Raw genomic sequence first — 26,593 nt, 5'->3', positions numbered from 1 at the left:
AATTCTACCAAACCTAGTTATATCCCAGTGCGCTGCTCTGACTTGAGTTAAATCTACAGTGAAGACGCACACTGCCAGTCGGCGTATATTCACCTATTCTCCTTCAATACTCACCTATTCTCCTTCCTCCCTAAATGATGCACCTTGCTGAAGGGTCTTGGAGTAAGGAGCCAGTTTGCATCCGACTCGGGGAGGCTCGAATGGGGATTCTGGGAAGAGTCTTAAACTGAAAGCTAAATTCTGGGAAAGGGACACGAGGGCTCAGAGGCAGTTCTGGGAAACGGAGCTGCTATAAAGGGCCTGGAGTTTTGCAATATTCCTTCAGTTCCAGCATGAAAGTTTCTGTAGTACTGGGCAGACTCACCATTGCCACACCGTGTTTTGTTTGTATTTCAGCTTCTCAAGCATTAGCCTTTTCATTGGCATGTTATCTTGGCTTTCACAGGAAAACCTGAGTTTATACCGACATATGAAAATACCATGTCTAGGCAATTCCCCCAGGAACTCCTTAGCGAGGGCGTTTTCAAAAATCATCCGAGCTTAGCTGAAGAGATCAGCTCCCTAATGCAGGCAATCAGAGGCAACTGTATAAAGCACGACCACCGTTGACTTTGAAATTGGTATTTGCCCCTGGCTCTCGAGAGCTAGATCAGAGTTACCTCAGACGCAGGATTACGACCCCGGAGCTGGTTCTACATAAAAATTCAAGAAGCATTTTCTCTCTCTTGTATGCAAAGGCTGCACTGAAAATAGGTTAGCCCTTCAATCTATTGGCTGGCTGCCTCCCTCCAGCTAGCTTTTGCCAGCAGTTTCCCCGCCCCCCCACCCCCCATCTCTATTTCTTTTTCCAAACCGTTGTAAAGCCAGGCTTCAGAAGCCATTCCTAGCTGTGTCCAGAGTTCCAATCCAAAGGCAAATATTCACTCCCTTCACTGTGTCTGCAGTCTGCTGGCTCCAGCTGTATCGTCCCACTGCCAAGTCTTCCAGTGGTTTCAAAATGTAAGTGAATTTCTGCTAATCAGGCTTCAATGTTGTTCTTAAACAGGGCTAGGCTAGTGGAAAAATCCATTTGGGCCCAGCCCTTGTAGGCCTTATTCTGGAAAAACTCCCACTGATTGCAATGAGATCGGACACCAGGATCACGCTCTTCATTTGGATACAGTTGTCAGAGCCGGACGTAACGGGGTTGAGGAAAGAGCAGCTATGCCCAAATGCAGGGACTGAGTCCTTGGCTTCAAGCAGGAATTGGTTCCACTTCAGCCAGGCATCAGACTGGGGGAAAAAAATAAGTGCTGGTAGTCCCCCAGGCTCCACCGCCCACTAAAGCCCCACCCACCAATGAGGCCAAAAGATTTTGCCTCTCATAATAGACTATACAAATCTTCATACTATGACCATCCCTTTTCTTTCTTGCATGCCTGGGTCAGCAGTGAAACAGACAAGGTTTAGATTTACACTGCAATCATTAGGCTTCAGAGTGATCCGCCCAATGCAATAAATGAAGCAGTCATCTCTTAAAGTTAGTCTTTCAGGCTTCCTGAAGACTCATGCAGACATTACTGCCTGAGTCCATATTCAGTAGATTATTTCTGCAACTATAAGGACTAGACATTTGTATTTTTAAAACAAAACAAATACACAGATTCTGGAGCACAAGAGCTCTTTTACCAGGGAAAAGTACAGAATCACCAGGGGCGGGGGGGGGGGCGCGCGAATCTGACCCCTGATGTGACCTAAACCTGGGCATTGCCGTCTTGCATTTAGCGCTTTACATCACACAGAGAGTTCACTTCAGGTAAAAACTGCATGGCAACCTCCCGATATTATGAATCTGAAAACATGTTTCTTCTGGCCTCTGCCACATGTACAATCTGTTCTGTGCCGAAAATCGAATACATTTAGTTATTGCACTCCTCTTCCCTTATCTTTGATTAATGCAATGTAAAGTCAAAGAATCTGGACCAAAAAGGAATTAAATGAATACTGAATATCTTACACTGGGTTATGACTGACACATTTAACTAGAACAAGGCAAGAAGCATAACCCAAAACACTTAGGGGTGGCAAAATGCATCAGACTGACAGCCTGTGCAAACTAACTCCTAGATCCATAGATCCTAAGGCCAGAAGGGATGCCTAGGATTAACTTGTCTGCTCTCTATAGAGCACAAGCCCTAAAATTGCACCAGTGGTTCATGTACCAAGCCAATAACTCCTGTTGAAGCTAGAGCCTGCTTTTGAGAAATACACCCAGTCCTGATTTAAAGATTTCCTACAACACAGAATCCACCACATCCCTAGGTAAGTTGTTCCAATGATTAATTACCTTCACTGTTAAAACTTGCCTCTTGTTTCTAGCCTCAGTTTGTCTAGCTGCACTCTGTATGGTGACCACATAGAAACACAGGAGGGTTGTACAAAAGACAGACAACGTAGATTTTTTACAGGGAAAGCAACCCAGAACGTTTAATGCGTGACACCAAATCACTCCTTGGAATCGGCATGTGTGAATCTTAGTACGATTGCTCCTGAAATACCATTGATGCACCGGACAATGGCCATCCCTTCAAACAAGGCACGCAGCGTCAGCGTTAAGGGAACAGCTGTAGGGGTGGTATGGTGAGCTAGCGTCCATGCCCATCTAACCCTTGCCTTCTCGGCGATTTCCAGCAAGACTCATGTGCAAGGAGGCCCCTACTCCAAGAAGAACCGGAGCAAAGCTCATTTCACAGCAGTCACATAGCAGTGGTTGCTATTTTATTCAGCCTCTTATATGTTTCACGTCATCCCCATGGTACCTGAGCGGCTTCCAGGGTTATGAATAAACAAGTGAAATCAGTCTAGTGACTACCGACCTGGGCCAGAATAAGCCAATAACCTGGAGGTGAAAGGTTCTATCTCATTACAAATCCCCCCACATCCACACCCCCTTCGCCCCCAAGCAATCTAGCCCGAGATTCAAGAGAACCTGGATGGGTCAGTCCTTACGGTTTTTAATAGCTACCCCTACATTTAGAGAAGAACGTGGCAAATCCCGGCTCCGTTATTCACCCCTGTTTTCTCCCAAATTGTCACAGTAACTACGATGTGATACTGCCCCTTCCACATGTCGGGCCTCTTGTCCCTTGCTACTCTTTTCTTAGTACAATCCACGGTTGCCTTGCCCGAGCCAGGCACTTAACCCACATAATATCAAGCCGCAACAATGCTGGTCCAAAAACATAACAGCAGCTGCTTTGCAAACGTGAGTAGCTGCTCATTCTTATTCAGCCCTGGCTAGGGAGCCAAGAAACACACATTGGATGGCACAACAGTTGGAGTTAGCATCCAGGACACAAGTCTCACATTGCAGTGATGAAATTGGAGCGACTGGAGGAGAGGCATCAGCTGAACAAGCAACGCCTCTGCAACTTAATGTTAAGCTTCACGGAAGAGCCAAACGAAATGGCCAGAAGTTGTGTGCAAGCCCCTTACTAAGAGGGTGAGAGAAGCGGCCAAATTCTATCCCCACTATGACCTCAAATCAGGTTCCTGCAACGGCACCAGGCATAGGCGCCGCCTTTTAGTATTCCCCGGGGTGGGGGGCTGCACCCTGAGGCCCTGCCCCCCGAAGGCCCTGCACTCGCTCTGCCTCTTCCTGCCCCTGCTCTCCCCCTTCCCCCAAAGCTTCGCTCTGCCCCCTCCCTCTCCTGAGGCTCCACCCTGGCTCCGCCTCCTTCAGCCCCCCCCAAGGCCCCTGCCCACCGCTGCTTTCCTCCTTCCCTCAAGCCCCTCCCCAAGCCACCAAACAGCTGTGGCTGGTGGCTGCCACCAAACAGCTGTGGCTGGTGGCTGCCACCAAACAGCTGTGGCTGGTGGCTGCCACCAAACAGCTGTGGCTGGTGGCTGCCACCAAACAGCTGTGGCTGGTGGCTGCCACCAAACAGCTGTGGCTGGTGGCTGCTGAGAACCCACTATTTTTTCCCCCCGTTGGTGCTCCTGCCCCAGAGCACCCATGGAATCGGTGCTTACGTCAGGCTTTGATGCCTCTTCCATTTGCTTCAGCGCATCAATAACTCAACCTAGTGAAACAGACGATGGACCTCTCTGTTGACTACTTATTTCCACAAGGATGCGAGATAATTAAATGCTTCACCACAGCTTGTTTTTGGAGCACAAACTCATCTTCCTCCACTCGTTTCACTTGAATAAAAAAAAACATCTCATCTGTGTCTCTCATCCCTGGTCAGTTGCCATTTTTTCCCCCCACTATAAACTCTGTTTTTCAGGAGGTTTAGGCCTTTTGCCTTGTGCAGGTGTAACACTGACAGACCCCTCTTGGCAGCAGGCAGGATCGAACCTGGGACCTCTGAAGCTTAATGTATCACTCTCTACTGCATGAGCTAAAAGCTACATGACTATTAGCCATGGCTGTAGCAGACTCATCAATCTGTAACGGGGGTAGGTGCCACTAGAGGGGGACAGAGCACCACACCAAGCAAGCATGGGTTACACAGGGTTTACTCCGGAGTGCATTCTGCGCCAAAAAAGTAAAAATTCTGCACACGACATCTTAAAATTCTGCAAATGTTATTTGTCAAATAAATGTGGAGGCTCCATCATGGCATTGGGGAACACAGGCCACTGGCTGCACAGAGATGGGAGATCGCTCTACAGCTCCCCCCTGCACCCCAGGGACATGGACTCAGCAGTGAGGCTGCCCCCAACCCTGACAGCGCAAGGACCGGGCCTGCCCTAGAAACACCCCAGGCTCAGCCCAGCAGGATCCAAGTGTGGAGTGGCTCAGTGTGGGGGGATCCAGGTGTGGGTTGAGAGGGTTCTGCGTGGGGCAGCTCAGTTGGGGTATCCGGATGCGGGGGGGGATCTGGATGCAACTGGGCTTGTTGGGAGGTTCTGGGTGCAATGGTAATGGGACTCTGCAGTGGGGGTCCAGATGAAGATGGTTGGGGCTCAGCCGGGGGGGGTGGGGAGGGATAAAGCTCAACAGGGGGGTCTGGGTATGGGGGGGTCCAGATGCTAGGAGAATGGGGCTTGGTGGGTCGGGGATCTGGGTGCAGGTGGCTCATCGGGCTGGTCCAGATGCAGAGGGAGTGGGGCTCATCAGGGGGGTTCAGAGTGCAAGAGGGGATGAGGCTCAGCGGGAGGGTCTGGGTATGAGGGGGTCTGGATGCACAGGGGTTGGGCGGATGGGGGAGCAGCTCCCCATACTGTGATCCCTCCCCCTGCAACTGAGGAGCAATGGGTGCAGGAAGTGGGGGGTAGTTTGCAGAGCTTCCTGCAGCCTGGGGAGAAATCTGGGGGTGAGTCTGACCAGGCTCTGGATGCCTTGCAGGGGAAGAGGAAGTCCTGTCTTCCCCAGCCCAGCTGGAAATAGCAGCTGAGGCCAGCACAGGGTAGGAGCCACCAGTTGGGTCTGCCCCAGTCCCGCCACTTGCCCCACAGTGATTTACCTCTCCACTGCCTGCCCGGTGAGGGGTCCATGGCCACTCTTGTGGCTTCCCTTTGCTTCCCCATCAGAAAGTCATTTTTCTGCAGTGAAGCAAAGAAATCTGCAGGGGACATGAATTCTGCACATGTGCAGAAGTCCCCCACGAGTAAGGGTTGAAATACAGTGTAGAAATGTAACTTTTTTTTATTATTTAAATCAATGTGGGCTTTACTTTTAAAGCAGTAAGACCCAGCTTTGATAGAGGACATTGGGCACTTAGAATTTGAAATCCTTTTTTGACCCTTGGAATCTGTCAACAAATCTATCCCCAGCCAGGGCATTCTTAAGGGCTAGATAAATGTGCACCTGCAGTTTTTTAAAATGCTAGAATATAACATACATAGTAGAGAGAAGGTTAAAAAAACCCCAACAAATTGATGACATTTTAAATTTTGAAATTTGGGGTGCGGTTGGGGAGAAAAAAAACAAACAACAACATTTTTGGTAAATTTTCCCCCTCAACCAGCACTGCCTAATTGTTAATAATATATGGAGATATACCTATCTCATAGGGCTGGAAGGGAACCCGAAAGGTCATTGAGTCCAGCCTCCTCCCTTCACTAGCAGGACCAAGTACTGATTTTATCCCAGATCCCTAAGTGACCCCCTCAAGGATTGAACTCACAACCCTGGGTTTAGCAAGCCAATGCTCAACCCACTGAGCTCTCCCTCCCCCTGAAAAACAAAGTCATAGAATGTCTCCCTTCTCTTCTCACTAGTCCCAATGCATAAGGCCTATGCCTCACTAAATGCCATTTAAACCTTCCAAACATGCTTTGGGGAGATAGTAACCATTTATATTAGTATATAATATAGTTTGCAATGAGTTACAGTCAAGCCAGAAGGGCGTATCGAGAGGGGCTCCGCAGGGATCTGCCTTGGGTCTGGTGCTATTCAATATCTCCATAAAACGATTTGGATAAGAGCAAAGAGTTCATTTATAAAGTTTGCGGACAATACCAAGCTGGGAGGGGTTGCAAGCACTTTGGAGGACAGGATTACAATTCAAAAATGATCGTGACAAACCAGGGAAATGGTCTGACATAAAGAGGATGAAATTCAACAAGGACAATTGCAAAATACCGTATTTAGGACGGAACAATCAGTTGCACAAACACAAAATGGGAAATGACTGCCTAGGAAGGAGTACTGCAGAACAGAATCTGGAGGTTATAGTAGATCACAAACGAAATAGGAGTCAACAATGTAACACTGTCACAAGAAAGAGAACATAATTCTAGGATGTATTAGGAGGATTGTTGTAAGAAAGACATGAAGTAATTCTTCTACTCTACTCGGCACTGATATGGGCTCAACTGGAGTATTGTGTCCAGTTCTGGGCATCACATTTCAGGAAAGATGTGAACAAATTGGAGAAAGTCCAGAGGAGAGCAACAAAAATGATTAAATGTCTAGAAAACATGACCTCTGAGGAAATACTGAAAAAATGGGGTTGGTTTAGTCTGAAGAACAGAAGACTGAGGGGGGACATGAAGACGGTCTTCAAGTATGTAAAAGGTTGTTATAAAGAGGAGGGTGATAAATTGTTCTCCTTAACCACTGAGGTTAGGACAATAAGCAATGGGCTTAAATTGCAGCGAGGGAGGTTTAGATTGGACATTAAGAAAAACTTTTGTCAGGGCTGTTAAGCACGGGAACAAATTGCCCAGGTAGGTTGTGGAATCTCATCATTGAAGGTTTTCAAGAACAGGTTAGACAAACACCTGTCAGGGATGGTCTAGAGATAACACTCAGCCCTGCCTCAGTGCAGAGGACTGGACTAGATGATTTATCATGTTCCTTTCCAGTCCTACATTCCTACGAATTCTATGATATTGTATCTACACACCTCAACCAGATCAGGACCCCAACGTACTAGACACTGGACACTCATACAGTAAATGACCAGTCGACTCAGAATTGCCACCCACAAGTGTTCAAAAATCGTGAGTCAGGTGTCCCCCCAAAAAATCACAAGATTGGCTTAAAAATCTGAGTGATTGGGGGGTTATTTTATTTGCCTCTGTTTTTGAGCATTTGGGGTGCAGCAGGGTCACATTTTCAAGCTTTACTCCCCAACCATGGTGGATAAAAACTTACTTAAAAAAACCCGGAAGCTTAGATTCTTCCCTAATCACGTGCCTCCAGGAGTTGGGGCTTTAAGAAAGCCCCCAAGTATCACAAGCCGTGCGATAAAATCCCAAGCATCGGCATCACTAGGGACTTAGCCTGCAAAATCATATGCACCGCTTTCTGCGGAAGGGTTGAGAATGGGAGTTACATACATAATCGCCTGCAATAGGAAAAGAGGAAAATATGCCCTCGTCATTCCCAAATTTAAAATTCTCTGTTCTTTATCACTGTCCTCCTTATAAGAATGCCCCCCCCTTTTTTTTTTTAAAACACAGACGAAGCTAGATTCCCAAAAACAGTGCTATGCTACTGCCAGAGGATTGTATATTTTGCAAGAAGCTAATGATTACATGGAAATGTATGACAGAGCTGGAAGGACCTTGCTATAATTAGCGCAAACATTACTCTTACCCACTCCACTCTTTCTCGAGGAGTCAGTCATCAGAAAAATGCGATGTGTCGCCTAGCTCCATCTGTGTAGGGAGGTTAAGAAGAGGAGCTCTTGTCTCTTACTGATCTCTAGAAGTGTTGTAAACACCAGAGATTCCATAATTAAACGTCTGTGTCTATTTGCAGAGGCCCTTTGTGCTAACAGCTGCTCCTGCAGTGAGCACTAACCGCTCCCTGCACATGGGGATGATATCCATGGGTAATAAATTGTGGTTTACAATGAACCTTAGATTTCTCTAACCTGCACTCTGCCCACTAAGGGTATGTCTACACTGCAATTAGACACCTGCGGCCGGCCTATGCCAGCTCCCGCGGTCTCAGGCTAAGGGGCTGTTTAACTGCAATGTAGACATTCAGGCTCGGGCTGCAGCCCAAGCTCTGGGACCCTCCCACCTAACAGGGTCCTAGAGTCCAGGCTCTGGCCTGAGCTGGAACGTTGGCACCAGTGGTACCCCTGGTTGAGAACATGTACCCCTGGGGTACACAATGGTCTTCCAGAGGGTACATCAACGCTTCTAGATATTTGCCTGGTTTTACAACAGGCTCCATAAAAAGCACTAGCAAAATCAGTACAAACTAAAATTTCATACAGACAATGACTTGTTTATCCTACACACTGAAATGGAAGTACAATATTTATATTCCAATTAATTTATTTTATAATTATATGGTAAAAATGAGAAAGTCAGCCACTGTTCAGGAATAGTGGGCTGTGACTCTTCTGTATTTTTATGCTTGATTATTGTAAGCAGGTAGTTTTTCAGGGAGGTGAAACTTGGGGGTACACAACACAAATCAGACTCCTGTCTGGAAAGGTTGAGAACCACTGGTCTACATCGCAGCTAAACAGCCCCATAACCCGAGTCAGCTGCACATAGACATATCCTAAAGACTTCCTTTAACATACCAAACCTCTGAGCAGCTTCATACAGCACCATTCAGAAAAATACAAGCAGCCGGGCACAAAAATAGTCCCCCCTCCCCCAGTGTGGAACTTCCCCTCCCCCAGCATTACACCCCTTCTGAAGATCTGCGCTAGTGATTGGTCGTTGAAGGTCTGGTATCTAGCACTGCAGCAGAGCTAGAAACAGGAACTTAAACCATTTTAAGGGGAGGCTCCCCGCAAACCCCTGAGCCACTGGGTTTCTTCAAGCTCTGATGTTTTAATGTGCAGAAAAGCTATTTCAGGGGACCTTTAGAGAGATCTTCAATGTAGTCATTTAAATTCCCCTCCCCCTCCCCTCTGGTTTCACAGGCGGAAGGACACAAGAAATAGCCCCAATAAGAGTTTTTAGAACTCTAACATTTCGAAAGTGGGTTTTCTGCAATATTCCGGGGTATACACAGATGACCTGGCAGTGGGGTACGAAGGGTTTATCAGCATGCATTCGGAATAACCTGCATAACCTCACTCATGGCTTTGCCACACCCAGCTAACACCAATATCGCTATTTCATGCCGCTAAAAGTTTTATGCCACACCACCTCATCGTGCATTCCGTATTGTACGGAATACTGCGTTAAAGGACCATTGCAAAGCCAAGCAGTGAACATGTAGGAAATGCTGCAATGAAGGATGCCTGCGCAGCTTAATTTGGCCCCTTAATTTGACAGTCTTTAATTACATGATCACATATTATTTTATTCATAGGGCCGCTGCCTCATTCAGTGCACCGGATGGACAGTGCTCGGTAACGAGCATCTAGCCAGTGTTTTGTTTTCTCCTCGTTGTACAATGCGTCCCCAGGCCTTGTTCACCGCACGCTACTCAAACCCTGCTCTGAAATCAGAATTATTGGTTTCCCTCTGGGCTTGTCTGTGGTCCTCATCACGACAGTATCTGAGCGCTTCACAAATACAGAACGGATTTATTTTCACAGCACCCCTATGAGATGAGACGGTATTTGCCCCATTTTACAGATGAGGAACTGAGCTACAAAGTTACAAGCCACTGAAAGCAGGGTCTTATAATTGGAAGCGTTGGACAACCTTAATAGCAGTGCTACCAGCTGTCATTATTACAGTGAGCTGTCAAGGGATGTGAAACAGTTACCCTTTAGCTCAGGTGGTAGAGAGGTACATGCTGGGGATCTGAAGGTCCAATGTTTGAACCTTGCGGATAACCGATAATCTTTAAACTCGCACATGACAGAACTCCTGTTTGCAGCAACATAGTCTATGGGATGAGGCAGTAGGCTGGGAATCAAGAGGCTTGGGTTCAAATCCCAGTGCTACCCTTTGCCTGCTGCATGATCTTGACAATCTATTTCTGTGCCTATTTCCCACCCCACCCTTTATCTGTTTACACTGTAAGATCTTAGGGATGGGGACTGCCTCTTACTGGGTGTTTGTACACAGCCTAGCATTTTGCAAGCTAAATTCTATGGTGAGTGCATCCGTTTCCTCTCAGGGGATACATTCCAAACTGGAGGCTCACGGGTCAGCTTTTTAACAGATTCTCAATGAATCAGAAAACAGGGGTAATAAAAGATAGTAAGACATGCAATGGCTGTACACTGGCAAACGCTAGAGAGCGTAGTGCATCTGTTCATGGCTTGTGGGAATGTCTCCTCCCTGGCGAAGAGCAACTAACCCCCATGCTGCAGACAATACACAATTAATAGGCAAGTCAAAGGTGTGAGTGACATTGCAATCTAGTGGCCGGACCACAGAGAGGATGAGGGCCTTACTATACTATTACTGGGTTCTCAACCTTTTTCTTTTTGGGGCCTCCCTCAACATGCTATAAAAACTCCAGGGCCCAGCACAGGATGACGGGGGGGAACTCAGGGCTCCGGGCCAGGGGTGGGACTCTTGGCATAGGTGTAGTTTGACTTCTATTTGGGGGCGGGGACAAATGCCGGCAGTGCTCAGGCCAGCTCCCCGCAGCAGGGTCCAGGGATGGAGCGCGAGCGCCGCCTCCACCCCCGACTCACCTCCACCGGCCACCCACCTGTCTGGGGCTGTGTGCTGGTGGCTGCTCCCTGAGGGCTCTGCCGGCCCCGGAGCCGGGTCCCCGCCTAGGCAGCTCTGGCCGACTGCCTGAGCAATCAAAGGGGGCTGGGAGCTGAGGAGCAGCTGCAACCCCGGGCACCAGCAGCAGATGGGGGAAATGCCACAGCTGCCCACGCCATGGCACCACCACAGCCAGAGGAGCCGCTGCCTGGCTCCAGCTTCCCGCCTAGGATCTGGCCAGAGGGGGGCTGAGGGAGTGGAGGAGGAGGTGGGGGGTGGAGCTGTCCCGCAGGACAGCCCCACTCTGGGTAAGGCACTGCAGTTTAGGGGTGGCAACACTCTTGTGTCCCCTCAACTCTGCCTATGGGCTCAAGGCTTCAGCCCCATTCCCGGCTTCAGCGGGGGGTGGGAGGGGAGCTTGAGGTTTCAGCCCCATGCTGCTCCTGGCTTAAGGGGGGAGGGGAACTCGGGGCTTCAGCCCCACACCGTTCCCAGCTTCAGCCCCATGGGGGGCACCGGGGTTCGGGGCTTCAGCCCCGCACCGTTCCCAGTTTCATCTCTATGGGGAGGCACCAAGGCTCAGGGTTTCAGCAGGGGGGCCCCAGTGCTCCCCTGAAAGGACTCACGGACCGTACCTCCCAGTTGAGAACTGCTGGTCTAGTGGACAGAGCACTGGACTGGGACTCAGAAGACCTGGGTTCTCTTCCTAGCTCCTCCATTGGCCTGCTGGGTGACAAGTTGCTCCACCGCTCAGTTTCCCCGTGTATAAAATGGAGAGGATACGGACCTCCCTTGTAAAGCGCTTTGAGATGCCCTGATGAACAGGGGTTACATAAAAGCTAGGTATTATTACTACTACTAGTAACTGCAGGAATTCTCCCTTAGCTCAACTGGCAGACACCTCTATTAATGGGGCTTAAAGACAAGGGCTCTAGTCCTGTTTAGCCACGTGTGCAGTGGGTGAAATTCTAGGCCTATTTAAGTCAATGGGTATTTTTCCATGGACTTCAGTGAGGAACAGGATTTCATCTTCTCTGTTGCTTGCAATATACAGATCCTCTACCGCAGGAAGGAAGATTTTTGTGGGGCATAAGATGAGCAGCTTTCAAAGAGAAACAAGAATCCCAAACATTTTAGTGGCCTTATATTTCTCAGTCTCCCCTAGGGCCCAGAAACGATCAGAGACCATTAGGGTGACATCATGGAGCACCTCAGAGGGAACTCAAAGTGGGACAAGACATGCAGAGAAGCAATGCAAACTGCTTCCTGGTTAGCTTTGAGCGGTCAACTGGTTGAGTCAGTTTGTTTTTTCGGTCTTAATGTTAGTTTACTTCCTCACAGTGAATGAGCCTCTTTGATGCTAGAAGCACAGGTCTGAGGACGGGGTTTGATTGTTAACAGCTCCTGCAGAGGTGGGAATGGTGAACGCAGGAGTACACAGACACAGGGTGAGAACCGTGAAAACCTGTCGTCGTTGAAGTCCATGGCAAAACTCCCACTGACTTCAAAGGGGACACAATTTCATCCCCTCTTCCTTAATAAATCACACACACAAGTCACCACTGGCTATTACATCTTCTTGAATTCCTCTCGGACACAGTGGTATTTTTTGACCAAGAACAGAATTCAGGACCCAGAGGAAACCCTTTTAAAGCACAAATTCTGGCCTTGATTCAGGAAAGCAGTCAACTGTATGCTTAAATCCATCTCTACTCAGAAAAGCCCTTTCAGCACATGCTTAACTTTAAGCTTATGTCTAAGTCCCATTGACTTCTATGGGACTTAAGCATGTGCTTTCCTGCATTTCCTGCATAGGGACATTATCTTGAATTGGGGCCCAAACGTTAATCAGAAAAAGACCCCAAAAGAGACATGCTGCATTAGCCACCTGAAACTTAAGGGACACCGACAAGCTAAGAACTCCTCCTTCTCTCCAGACGTTTTTAACACCGGAGATGGCTATACCTGAAAGAAATGAGAAAGCACATTTTCCTTCCCCATCCCCATTCCCCCTCCCCAGTTTATTCATTCGGCATTTGACAGCACTTTCTGCGTAGACAGTTGATTCTGGAGGGGAAGCACGGAAGTAGGGAATCAGTTGGCTCTGCGCAGATCTTTCACAAAGCAACAGACGAAACAAAAGCACTTTAAAAAAATAAGAAAATGTGATTGTAAGGCATAAGCCCTGGGAGAGGAGGAGTATCTGACACCACTGCTTACTACTATTTTTTTTTTTTAAATCTGACTAAATTTCCAGTTGAGGACTGTAATGGAGTCAACCGCCTCCGGAGACCCGCCCTTATGGCCAGGGGTGGGTCTGTGTCAGCTGCCTTCTGCTCAGTTCCCAGGAAGAATCCACCACGGCTTTCTGTCCAGTGACACCCCTCCTGGGGGTCCGGGTTTCCAAACAGAAGAGTTTAAAACAATCCTGAAAGTCAAGTCTCAAAACAAACTACACCCGGCCCTATTTCGGCGGAATTCTCCCCAGGCCTCCCCCTGCCTTTTCCAGCCATCTGGCTCCACATGGTAGCAAGCCAGCTGCCTCTGCTGCTCTCCCCCTGGTTTTTCAGGGTTCCTGCAGGAGCCTGGCTACTCCCCGTTTTTCCCATCAGCTGCTCCCAGGCTTCCGTCCTGCCTGGTGGGAGAGTTAAACCCCCTGTCCCAAGGACTAGCCCAGGAGTCTGTCCCTTCCTCCCTTCTCTCTCCAGGCCTGGCCTGAGTTAATCACATGATCTCATTATTACCCACCTGGGGAGGTGAGCACATCTAGTCACAAGTGGGACGGAGGCCCCATTTCCCCTTAAAGGGCCAGCCACCCTGTGACGGTGACCCCTAAAACTACTTTGATTCCCATCTCTTTGCACCCAACCCCTCCTAGATCCCACAGCTGACAGACCAAGGCAGTGATTAAAACTCACATTCCTTAGGTGCTACTGAATAATCTTGGCATTTTAAAGCGACTGAAGCACACTTTCCGGGACTGGCTTCGTGCCAGCAGCACAGCAGTTTCCAGAGAGTACTGAGAGGGCACCGGTTAATTTCAACGGTATAGCAATAAGCCTCTTTGTCGAAATGCGCTGCACACAGGGAAAACGTGGGAGAGGGAGACTCTCTCCTACTTCTGAGCAAAACCGAAATTACCTACAAATTACCATTTAAAAAAACCTCATCCTCTTTGACTTCAGAGTCGCACTAGGGGGACTGGATGTCCAATTTCCATTAATTTTAACCTTGTGTGGGAGGTCTTTATGGGAACTGGATTCCAGATCCCATTGATGGCTGTGAAAATCTTACCCACAAAGTCCATGTCACATAGGCATATATCTCCTTCCTTTTACTTATCCATTGGATTTCATGCACTGGGTGTTTTATCACAGCGGGTAATGCACAGCAACGCTCTGCTAGTCCATTCTCTTCTCGGCTTGGAAATCTCCCCCCAAAATCTTCCTGGTGCCTGGCCCTGCATGACCTCGCCCTGCACCTTTGGTGAGCAACACTGACTTCTCCAGGACTCAGCGTGGACACACAGGTGCATCCACACCCATCACATTGAAGGACTGGGGCTTGAGGTTGCATAACTACCTAGGAAATCAAGTGAGTTTCTGCTGCAGGGGACAGGAGGACCCAGCTATTGGGGTACCATAACACTTCCTTAACTGATGTTCAGACATCTTACTTGAATTTGGTGGTTGGCTTATATCCTCCTATTATCTCTTGTACTAGGTTTACTCTATCAGAACCTAGCTGTGGCCAGCAATTTTTCCGGCAAGAAAAACTGCTTTTAGTAACAATTACAGTAGATTTCCTTCCCTAAGGCTGTGGTGGTAGGACTACAGGATTGTTTGGGGGGGGTCTTGGTAAAACAGGTTTATCAATCAGCTAGAAGAGCTTATCTAACAAGTGTGAAAAGTTAGTACAGTATCTATCTCATGTCTGCTTCCCAGTCCTGCAACACCCATTCCTGTTACTGTCACACCGAATAAGTGGATCACAATAACCCATTTAAAGCTATATACTTAAATCAATTAAGGTGACTAGTGTAGCTGGATTGCTGTAACTTCAGCCAGGATGGCAAAGGACGTCTCTTTCACCATGACCTGCTCCAGGACTCCTTTCACTTTCAACTTCTCTGAGTCATCTAATCACTGGATAGTCAGTTGTTTGCTCCTGGCACCAGGAAGATATTGACATTTATGTAGGAGCCTGATGCTAGTTATGACCAAGAGGACACTTCATTATAAGAGTCCCATTTCCAAGCACGGGGTGGGGGGGGGGGGGAGGGAAGAGGAGAACCGCTCAGGCTTATACTCATCTCAGTCTATTATTAATTATAATTATTTATTTGTATTGCTATAGCACCTAAAAGCCTCAATCAGGGATCTGGGTCCCATTGTGCAGAGTGCTGTACCTGTGTCATAAAGAGACAGACACTCCTTCAAAGAGCTGAACACCTTCCCAGAGGATTTATGGATTTTAAGGCCAGACGGGATCGTTATGATCATCGAGTCCGATCTCCTGCATCACACAGGCCTCAGAACCTCAGCCAGGAACATCTGCATCAAGCCCATGACTTCTGTTTGAGCTAGAGCATCTCTTTTAGAAAGACATCCAGCCTTGATTTAAAGACTGCAAGAGCTGGACAATCCACCACCTCCCTAGATAAATTGATCCAGTGGTTAATTACCCACCACACCGTTAAAAATTTGCACCTTATTTGTACGCTGAACTTGTCTCTCTTCAGTTTCCAGCTGCTGGATTTTGTTACACCTTTTCCTGCTAGATTAAAGAGACATCTTCTATCAGAAATCTCCTCCCCATGTAGGTACTTGTAGACCATGGTCAAGTCACCTCTTGATCCTCTCTCGGACAAACTACATAGACTGAGCGACAGTGATGGTGAGAGATAACAAGTGAAGAAAATTAATGAGTGAGGAGCGAGGGGAGGACAAGATAAGGGTGAAAACTAATTTGATTTGGCTTAATAAGCAGCAGTCACAGTACATCCATTGCCCAGTCACCGTGGTGTGTTCTGCAGGCAGATGATTCATTTATTTGTAAAACTTGGAACAATTCCATTTGCTCATTTCTTCACTGGGGGGGTGGGAGGAATGTATTTTTTCATGGCTAAAGTCAATCTTGAGAGAGATTCTTTGAATTCAGATCTCTCCAAATATATATCTGTTTGAAATTTGCCATGGGACGACCCATGAACCTGGACATGTCTGAAGAAGTATGGTTAATAAAACAAAAGTGAGGGGCTGTCCAAGGCTCGGACAGCCCTGCACTCCGTTGGACACTAACTGCTTTACAGCGCAGCACGCTGGGGAGCTCTGGATGGAGCAGTGAACAAAACCAAAGTGGTTTTGGGTTTTTCAGACTTCATCTATTAGGCTTTGGCCTTGTAACCCAAACCCAGGAGTGGTTTGCCTCTGGCTCCTACACTCTCCAAACCCTCAAAGCTTTGGAGAGAGCTCCACTTTCAAACAACCTTAATCTACTAACTATGGGCTTCGACCAAAGCCCATCAAAGTCCATGGAAACGCTCCCAAGGACTTCAGTGGATCAGACCCTCTATGCAGCTGGAGCCAGATCCTAGCTGCAGTCAATTAAGAGTTGCAATAAGTGTTTGGTGCTTACATTTGAAGCTCACTTCACCCATCATAGATTAGCCTTCAGAAAAGGTAAGCGCCATAAACTGTTAATGCAAAATGATGAGTGAGGTTTTCTGCACACCAGTCAGGAAATTCAAAGTCTTGGTTCCCACAGCAACCGTCACCTGGTTCCCTTGGGTATATATAGTATTTGCATTAATAGTCATATTTTATATAAAGCCAGGCAAGTTAACAGCATATGAAGCAACACAAGGCCCAGGTTATGGCTGGCGTGGGAACCTTAACATTGTATTTACTGATGCTTTGCTCACCACAATGTTGCACAAATGTAACTTTCCTCCCACACTGAGTATTACGTTTCTCGGTCTTAACTAAAAGCACATTTTTGCTGGCAGAGTGCGGATTCTGGCTGGAGCTGTCTTGGCCGACACGAACCCCAATAGCTGTTGCTTTAGCACAGTCACAGAGCACTTGCTTGCGAAGCAGCAGTTCCACCTCTGACTTCTGCCAATGAATTAGATTTGTAAGCACAGCTGCTGCTGCAGGACGCCCAATTTAAGGGGCATCCCCTGCCCTGTGCGTTAAACCACTGAGCTATCCCTCCCCGAGTGCGAGTACTGGCCTGCTAAACCCAGGGTTGTGAGTTCAATCCTTGAGGGGGCCATTTACGGATCGGGGCAAAAATCTGTCTGGGGATTGGTCCTACTTTGAGCAGGGGGTTGGACTAGATGACCTCCTGAGGTCCCTTCCTGATATTCTAGGATTCTATTAAAGTAATTGTGCGTTTAAGCTGTCAGGCCTGGCTCTCAGCGGAGGTGACAGGGCTAGATTTCAAACATCCAGATTCTCATGGGCCACCCTCCGTCACAGGCTCCTTTTCCCAACAAAGCGCTGCATGCTCATTAGATCCGGCCTCAGCATCCACCGGTGACATCTCACCATTTCCCTAGGACTCCTCCCGCTGTTGTGATTGGAGATGGTGACCAGAAGAAACAGACGTGAATAAGGAACCAAAAAGAAGAAACGGCAGCAGCTAGAAAAGAGGAAAGGGTCTGAACAACATCTTCCAGGCGCCTATTTGCTGCTTGTGTGAGTTTAAACTTTTAGTCTAATTTATAGCTGGAAGCAGGAAGTCAGGTCACGGCTGTTTGCAAGTGCTGGAATGTTTCCTTAGGTGAGTGGTGCTCCATCTGCAAAAGTCTAGCTGAAGGCAGGGTGCAAGATGTGACTGAAATGGAACTGTTCCCCGCTGCATTGTAATGCACCCCCTCCTTGCCAGTGCATCATATTTGTAATAGTTTGAAACAGACACATTTACATGAGCGGTGTCAAACTCATTCAGGGGAGAGGGCCAAATCCCATGTTTAACTATGGCCCATGGGCAGGGGTATCACTTCAGTGGGAGATCTGCTGGGGGTTTAGGATATAGCCCTGATGTCAATGAGAGGCTTGCCCAGAGATCACGGCCTTCCGGGGGCAAATGAAATTTTAGTCTTCATCACCTGGAATTAATTTTCGAGTTTCAGGCTCTCTTCCGAATCTGGCAGAGAGTACCGTACCAGTCACATTCAAACAGGAACTTTCTTCACAATGCTGATGATTAAAAATAGTGGGGGTTTTAAATGGAAGCTTAGATTCCCCAGAATTTGATGCAATGCAAGTCACATACAGATACCAAAGAGGTCAGGGATCCAGCCCAGGGACTAGGTGTATGAGACTTCTAGCCTACACAGATCCACTCTGTGAAGGAGCCATTCTTTGCTGACAATCAGCATTTAAAGCATTAAAGCACGTCTCCCTCCATCGCCCCAACGGAAGATCTTGTCCATCTTAGGAGAGCTAGTAGAGGGAGGAGAACTTCAAAATCCTATTTGCTCACAGTTCAACGAAGCAACAGACTGAAGCAGAAGCGAGTAATGAGAAAACATCCGATGAGGTTTTAGGAAGTGGTGGTGGTGGGGGGGGGGGAAATGCATCGAAGCAAGCTTCACCGAACTGACGAGCCAATCAGCAAAAAGAGGAGACAAGTGGAAGCAAGGAAGTGAAACGGACCCCAGAAGGATGTAGCAAAAGAAGCAGAAGTAAGAATGAGCATTAGCCACGGCGGGAGAATCGCAGTTGGGCCCGAGGCAGCGCGTCTGCGCATTGTTTTGGCTTTTTAACCAAGCTCAGGGAATGGCCCTGAAAAACGTTCCAAGTGACGGTGGTAGCAAGCAGCAGTATTGGAGGGAAAAGCCCTCTGACATGAGGTTGTCTCTCTGGGGTGGGTGGATACAGGCAGGGTAGCCCCCACCCCCTTCCAATCCTCTGGACATTCGCGGCCGTGTCCCATAGGCATCAAGGCATCGCACTTCCAGATTTCCCAGCTTTGTGGCTTAGCAGCAAAGGGGTGGGGGTAGGGCATCAGCCTCACCCGCTGACCAAATTGCCAACATGATGCTCTGTAACGGGGAGGGAAGAGCCAGAACACAGCACACAGGACCTGCCCCTCTGCACAGATGACTTGAGAGCCAGAAGGGTCCTGAGACACCACCTCCCACTTGCCCTCTGAAGAAGAGGAACCCGGTTCCCCCAGCCTGTCTCCTTGTTTCAGCGTTTCAACTCCCTGAGTAACTGACGCTCTCCGGAGAGGCGGGGGATGAAAGGGGGCCTGTCTTCTTGAAAATCTTGGACAACCAGCTCCAGGGCCCTGTGTGCTAGGAGACCTTAGACAACGGTGGTTTTTGCAGCTGTGGAGTCGAGGGCAAAATTTACAACCATTCAGGTCTAGTTTCACGCTCTTCACAAAGGCAAAATTCCCACTACCTTCCTTGGGGACTTTCACCTGGGTGGGGCGTACAGGATCGGGCCCCAAAACTCTTGAGGGTCTCTCCTAGAGTCCACACGAGATGTCTCCCTGCCAGAGATTTCAACAGGGATTTAACATCGCACAATCAGCCATCATGCCAGGCCTAATTACTATGGTAACCACATGTACTGGAGGTTGTTTCTCTCTTAAAATGACTCACAGATTTTTAAAAAGAAGAAGTGGTGCCTCTGCCACACTGTTTTTAGACTGACAACAGAACACACACACACACACACACCCCTCTCTCTCTCTTGCAGGAATACTCTCCCTTCAGTTATCATCCTTACACGCATCAAGCACAGCTGCTGTGCTCTTTGGAGACAGAATCTGGGTCTGCCTTCCTCTTGGTGTGAATAGAGAAAAACAGTCCCTTGTATGATTCAGCCATCTAGGATAAATCTACATAAAACCCAGCACTATAATCCAATTAAAGTGACTTTGTCAATTGTTTAGAGAGGACATATCTGCTTCTGTTGCAAATAGTTTGCAATTTCATGGCCCTATTTTAAAGGTAGAATCAAGAGAAGCAGGAACATTAAGTTTGCTAATAGATTAGAGAATACAATGGAAGGAATTCTAACCTGACGGGGCAGATTCTCCGCCCCACCCAAACTCAGCTAAGTAAAGGGGGAACCCAGAAAGAACCTGGTTACAGTTTTCTAATCCTGAACACAAATGGCGCAGGCACAAGTTGCAGGGCAGCAGAGTTCCCCTCCCTGCTCCCCAAACAATCCCCTTGTCCCCCCCCCCAGTATGAGGAGTGAAGGGGGTGCAAAAAACCAGCTGCGCTGACTCTCCCAGCTTTTGGTAAGCAGAGTTCCCCTGCACAGAGCAAATTCTCCATAGGCCATCTCTGGTTGCTGTAAGGCCACTTTCCACTGCTTAGGGCCTCAGCAGCCCTGAGAACCCAGCCCGCAGCATGCAAGAGGCATCCTCCAGGCCACTTGGCTCGGCTTATGTCCACACTGGCTCTCACTAGCCTCTTTTCAGCACTGTTCGGTGGACGCTCACAGCTCTGTTCACCCGGCACTCAGTCCATTTTACTCACTTCTAATTCTATCTTCCCCAAGGCTAGAGTCAGCTGTTCTCCAATGCACCTGCAATTACTGTCCTCAGCTAACAAGAACCAAGGCCCATTGTCAGCTGTCATGTATGGAAAGCAGATTTCATTGGCAAATTAGGAAATAGAGACGAAATCATGAATCTTTCACCTAGACGCACACTATGGAAAGCTCTGCTGAACTTAAGTTACTGCAGGACCAAGTATGATTCAGAGCTCGCCAGAACCAACCAACCTTTTTCTTCTCTCACACCCTAACCTCATCATCTTCCAAAACGAGACCAGAACGTCACCCTGGCCTGAATCCAGCCGGAACGGCTGATGCTTCTTGCTACCCACCCTCTGCATTACATCTTCCACATCTTTGAAATCGGCCTTGTCGTGGCAGCTAACTGGCTGGGTCCGTCTAGGCAAACAATTCGCAAACAAACACAAATCCCTGCGGATTCTGCTCACTCTTCTTGGTAAACCAGCTCACAGGCCAGAAGCCAAGCAGATAAAAGGTACTGAGCTAGATCTAAGCTCCGGCCAAGGAGTTCTTGGTGCAGCTGAGGAGGGGGTGTGCAGAAGCATGGGCTGCTCTTCACCAGGCCAGTCCCTGGCTATGGGTTAGGCTACTGTAACCTGTACCAGTGGGAAGGGACCTCAAGGAGCTGTTATGATGGCCGGGGATCACTGGAGTGAAGGGGAGGCCTGGCCGCCCCCCTATCTTCCGGCCACACATCCTAGGCCGGCAGCTGAGTAGGTGGAGTGGTTGGCCCAAGAGCAGCTACAGTGACACTGCTGTACCCCAGGCTCCCTCTCCAGGGGAGAGATTTGCCAGATTTTGGCCACATTGCGGTAGCATGGGCGTGTAAGCGAGGGCAGAATCAGACTCATCCTCCAGAAGATGTTCAGATTGTACTGTCTCCTCGCATCGTCACTCACCCCCCCCAGCGGTAGCGACGTGCCACCAGGAAACGCACACACCGAAGTATTTAACAATGGGGAGGAAACTAGATTTAGACCTTTCCCTGAAATTGAAATCCAATTACGAGCCACTTTCTCAAAGGCCAGCACGAGAAATGGATGGGGAACCTGTCTGAGGGGAAGGCACCGAGATGGATACTTGGGCACAGGCCGAGCCTGTCTGAGGTTAGTTACTTCGGTTGAATGGGCAGCCAAGGGAACTCCCAAGGTTTCCTTTAATGTATGTCTCTGCAGACCGCCTGAGACAGAGCGGCACTTTAAGTGCAACCCTGTCTGGTCTGCCCCGGGTTTTACAATCGCTTTCTAACGTGACAGAGGTTTTCATTAAACAGGACTGACCCCTCCCCGGAGCTTCCAGCTGGCATGGGGCGGAGGCTCCCAGAACTTGGAATGTGCACACGGCAGCAGCAGCCCACTAGAGCAACGCTTGCTCATGCCAAGCTCTCCGGTGAGCCGATTTCTGCCGCGCGCTCTGCGTCTGGAGAGCTAGTCTCAATATGTTCCGAACAAATTGCCGGCCCCAGTGAGATTGGGGAGTAAGAGCTGTGCCAGCGGGATTCCCTGGAGGTACCAAGCCAGACTCTCACTAGGTCTGGAAACAACCTCACTGCTACACCTGTTCTCCCACGTTTCAAGATTAGCTCCCAAGCTGCAGGCAGCAAAAACCAAAGGTTTTTTTTTTTCCCCCCCCTGTACTGTTTATAGTCCCAGACATCATCTGGTTCAATTCGCTCTGTTCATCACTCCTGCTCAAGAGATATACCATACCACCTTTCATATGATTGCCATATACCCCTGGGTGTGCTACAGCACCTACAATACCCCCAAAGGAGTAGGGAAAAGACTTCTCCTCAAACACAGAGACATGACCACAAATGTTTCTCACTTCCTGTGCATTGCCTGAAGACACATCCCCATCATATATGGGGGGGCTGAGTTGGCAGATATGGGATATTAAATACACCATTGGCTTTTATTCGCCTTTCATTGGTGAACACAAGCAGAAGGTACCCACGGCAACTTCCGCAAGTAAAGTGGCCACTCCCATTAACACTCAGTCACCGGGATAACTGGGATGGAAAAGCACAGCGGCACGAGGCATGCCTTGAAGAGAAGCAGTCCAGCAAGAAACGCTCAGTGCCAGCCAAGTCGTTCCTGAATGCTGCTTAGAAACCTTCCTAATGCAGCATTTAAAAGCAATTAGCAGCCCCAGTAAAGAAAACGGATCATTCTGTATCCAGTTCAAACTCTTCTCCAACGCTCTGCACAGCCTGGCTTCTCCCTCGCTAGCTCTCCAGCCCGGTTTCCCACTATCCCCCCACCCATGCGCTATACTTGCCAACTCCTCCTGCATTCTGAATGCTCTCCTTCCACACCCACACAATGTGGATGCACCATATTCCAAGATGCTCCTTATACCCAGAATGCCCTCCCTAAATCAGGGCACCCTGCCTGCTCTTTCTTCCATCCCCTCCTTGCCTAAAGCACAACAGAAAATGCATCTGTGCAAGAGGAAAAAATATATTAAAGAACCAACAGGACATGGGGTCACATGACCTGATCCCCCATTCTGGAAATACTCATTGGGTCCACACTTGTTTCTGATAGGCTCCTGGTACAGTAACTAACACTGTAATGAGCAGAAAAAATACGTTTCGTATGTAGACACGACTCCTTATATAGTTTGCAGTGTTGTCGTTGCCGCGTTTGGCCTAGGAGATTAGAGCGACAAAGTGGGTGAGGTAATATCTTTTATTGGACCAACTTCTGTTGGTGAAAGAGACAAGCTTTCGAGCTGACACAGAGCTCTTCTTAAGGCCCGCTTTAAAACGGGGGGAAGGGGAAGTTTATTTTCTGGGGAAAACATAACAAAAGCAAACAAAAACACTAATGTATTTTGGTCCCTTCTTGATTCCGGGCGGGGTGGTGGGGAAGAATCTCATCCAAACGGTACCATGACTAAGGCATTTACAAAACTGATCAGCAGCCTAGTGGTACTGATTTACGTCGATATTCATGGTGAACAATGGAGCAGGGCACGGACAGTACCAACCGCAACACTGTGCTGACTTGAGTAATGCTATAATCAAAAGATTTGTGGTGTATTAGAAAAGACCTATTATAATCCTCTGAATAAGTGCTCCAACAGCCTGCATTCGGAGCACTGCCTTAAATTAAACTGATCAAGAATCTCCGCGTGGTTCTTTTACAGCATTAGAGACAGGCTTTTGCACCGAGTGCTTCTAACACACCCCATCTACTCAGGAGATGCAGGCAATTTAAAAAACACAAGAGCTTCACCCTAGTGCTTTCTATGGGATAATTAATTGAGTCATATTTCAGTTCATCCACTGGCCATATGGCAGAAAAGAGGATTAAAAATTTCAGTCTCAAAATGTATTCAGTGAAATCCAGTTAATACAGTCAAACTATAAGCAACCCCCTCCCCCAAACAACAAAAAATAAAACCCCATTATTGTACCGGACACATCATGCTGCCAGTATACATGGAAACCTTTTTCCTTATACAGCACAGAAATACAGGTTAATCTTTTAGTCCAAGCTATCTGACAATTCAGAGGTTTGTTTACTGGGCAGAACTACAAGCTTTGCTTCTGTGTTGTCTTAGGGAGAGCAGTGGGAGGATCCCGATTGGGAGTTGGCCAGAAAATCAGTTTTATGCCAGTCTCCGGCTCCTTAAATAAAATATGGGAGCAATAAACCTAATTTTAAATGACTACAGTGAGCTAGATACAACAGGTACCACAGTATGAAAGTTACTTCTGTCCTATAAGTTAAGGATCATTACCTTTTAGTTGATTATTCTCTAACTTTAATATCATCTTGGGGGTGGGAGAGAGAGAGATGGGGATTTTTGTTTATATATAAAATCCGTTTTCAATTAAGGTAGCAAGAAAGACTCGTATTCAAGGGATTCTCCTCTATCGATTCCATTATTTGAAAAATAAACCCAAGGAATTAAGTTTCCCAAGTTCATTTTTCCACCTGCATCTGTATATCATTTCTATAGTTTTGCACATATTTCTAACAGCAATGTAGACAAAATTCTCCTTTGCCATGGTTACTCCTCATTAAACAGTTACCGATCACCAGTATTTCCTGTTAAAACCCAGTAATAAAAAAAATGGGTTTTGAAAAATAATATTCTGAACTCGAATCCTTTGTACAGATGCTCCTTTGTGCTTTGTCCAACTGCTTCTGTCTGAAGAGGTGGAGTAAGGGTGTGGCTAATACTTTGGTATTCCATCTTTGAGATAAAATGATAACTTTAAGGGGTGGAAAGATTCTAATCCAAAGAGATAGGGAATTAGACATTTATGTATCATTGAAATTTTCAAGTTTGATTTTATACTGACTATTTCGGGGAGGAAGGTTAATTTCAGTTAAATGAAAATCCCTCCCCTTCCCTTCCCCAAATAAATAAATAAATGGAACACTAGACCTCATTCATCCATGAAAAAGCTTTTCCTACAACAGCAAATCAGTTGATTAACGGAGGATCAAAATTTCTAAATTAAATCTTTGTTGAGGAGACGGGACCTTTCACAAAGAGTCTAATTTTTATTGACAGTCTTTAACCCCCGATCTATGTTTCCATGCAAAATGTTCACAATCCGAATTCCCAAAACAACCCCTTTCCTGTGTTCCGATTTGTGAATGGCACTGGGAAGGGGCGTACAAGACACCGATATTTTTAAATTAAAACGGACCTGCTATCATGCCCTCCTACGATCTCTCCAGGAATTAGGGGAAAGCACTCTGCACCTTGTTTATTGGCCACCATTCTGCTAAGAGACCATGCTTCGGGTGCTCCCTCTCACCTCCATCTGGTTGAATGCCACGGCCCATTTCGTCTAGAAAGCTAAAATGAACACTCTGGAAGGGCTTGCCAAAGCTTGAAACCAACGCACGGTGACTGTTTCTAACGAATCCGTTTCTTCCTTTGCTTTAGAGTAAACAACTTCAACTATACAGCAAACCTACCAGCGAAGAGTGGGGTGGTTTCCGCGGTTATCTGAGCAGGGGATGCATATCTAGCGGCCACTTGCCTGGGATCCCGAGTCCCTATTGCCAGACCGTTTGTAAATGGCAGACACACCAGAAGCAATTTCCGCGCACGCTTTTAACAGCGATAATTGCAATTAACATCCTCCGGCGCCAGCCTCGCTCCACAACCGTGTAGCGTGTGTGAGCAAACGGCTTTACGAGAGCGGCTGGACCAAGCCCCAGCGCTGGCTCCGGGTGGGCGATGCACACGCCCCGCCTGGCTCCTGCGGGTGGGGAACTGGGTGGAAACAGCGTCACGCCACTTGCTTACCCCTGTGTAAATGGGTTTGTTTAACAAAAAGCCCCGGTGGCTGAGACTTGCCCAGCCCGCCCCCTGGCTAGCCAGCAGCGCCCGGGGCTGGAGCGGAACCGGACTCCCCGGAGATTGGGGCTTTTACCTTCTAGCTCCGGTCGCGGCTCGCCCGGGGGGAACAGCTGGAGCTCGCCTTCTCCGGGAGGGGCGGCGGGCTCAGCGGCAGCCCTGGGAGCGGCGTCCCCACCCAGCTTTGTCTGCGATCATCATCCTGGGGACAGGAAGCGGCGCGGCTCCGACTTCCTCCTCCCCGGCTCGGCGGCGCTAGCTCCGAGCTCGCCCGGCGCAGGCTGCGTCCCCCGCCCCGGCCCCGGCCCGCCCTTCCCTGCCTGCCGCCCGCCCCCGCGCGGCCACCGCCCACGGGCCGCTCCCTGTCCGCCCGTGGGCCCCCGGGCGGCCAGGCAGGAACCGCGGCCGGGGGCCTGCAGCTTCGCCCCCCCCGTGCCGGCGCGCCCCGGGCCCCGCTGTCCCCCCACAGCCCCTACACACACCGTGCCCCGCTGTCCCCCCACAGCCCCTACACACACACACACCGCCCCACTGTTCTCCCATAGCCCTTACACACACCGCGTCCCCCTGTCACCCCACAGCCCCTACACACACCACTGTCCCCCGACAGCCCCTACACACACCGTGCCCCGCTGTCCCCCTATATCCCCTACACACACCGCTGTCCCCCGACAGCCCCTACACACACC

The 26,593-nt window shown here is 48.5% G+C and overlaps 1 protein-coding gene across 3 annotated transcripts in view; it reads right to left on the bottom strand.

Moving 5' to 3' along the window:
* Positions 1-26,192, bottom strand: part of GNG2 (G protein subunit gamma 2) — a 90,932-nt gene extending 64,740 nt beyond the window's left edge. Inside the window, exon 1 of one of the 3 annotated variants that reach the window (XM_034768009.1) lies at positions 25,981-26,192. The gene's annotated coding sequence lies outside the window, so the exon portion shown is untranslated. Of the gene's footprint in view, positions 1-25,519; positions 25,716-25,980 lie in introns of those variants that run through there. The other 2 variants (XM_034768007.1, XM_034768010.1) reach the window with 2 other exon arrangements.
* Between the last annotated feature and the right edge of the window lie 401 nt (positions 26,193-26,593).

This window comes from Trachemys scripta, chromosome 4 (genome assembly GCF_013100865.1).
Source record: "Trachemys scripta elegans isolate TJP31775 chromosome 4, CAS_Tse_1.0, whole genome shotgun sequence".
In the NCBI taxonomy this organism is placed as follows: domain Eukaryota; kingdom Metazoa; phylum Chordata; order Testudines; family Emydidae; genus Trachemys; species Trachemys scripta.
This window is presented reverse-complemented; position numbering and strand designations above follow the sequence as displayed.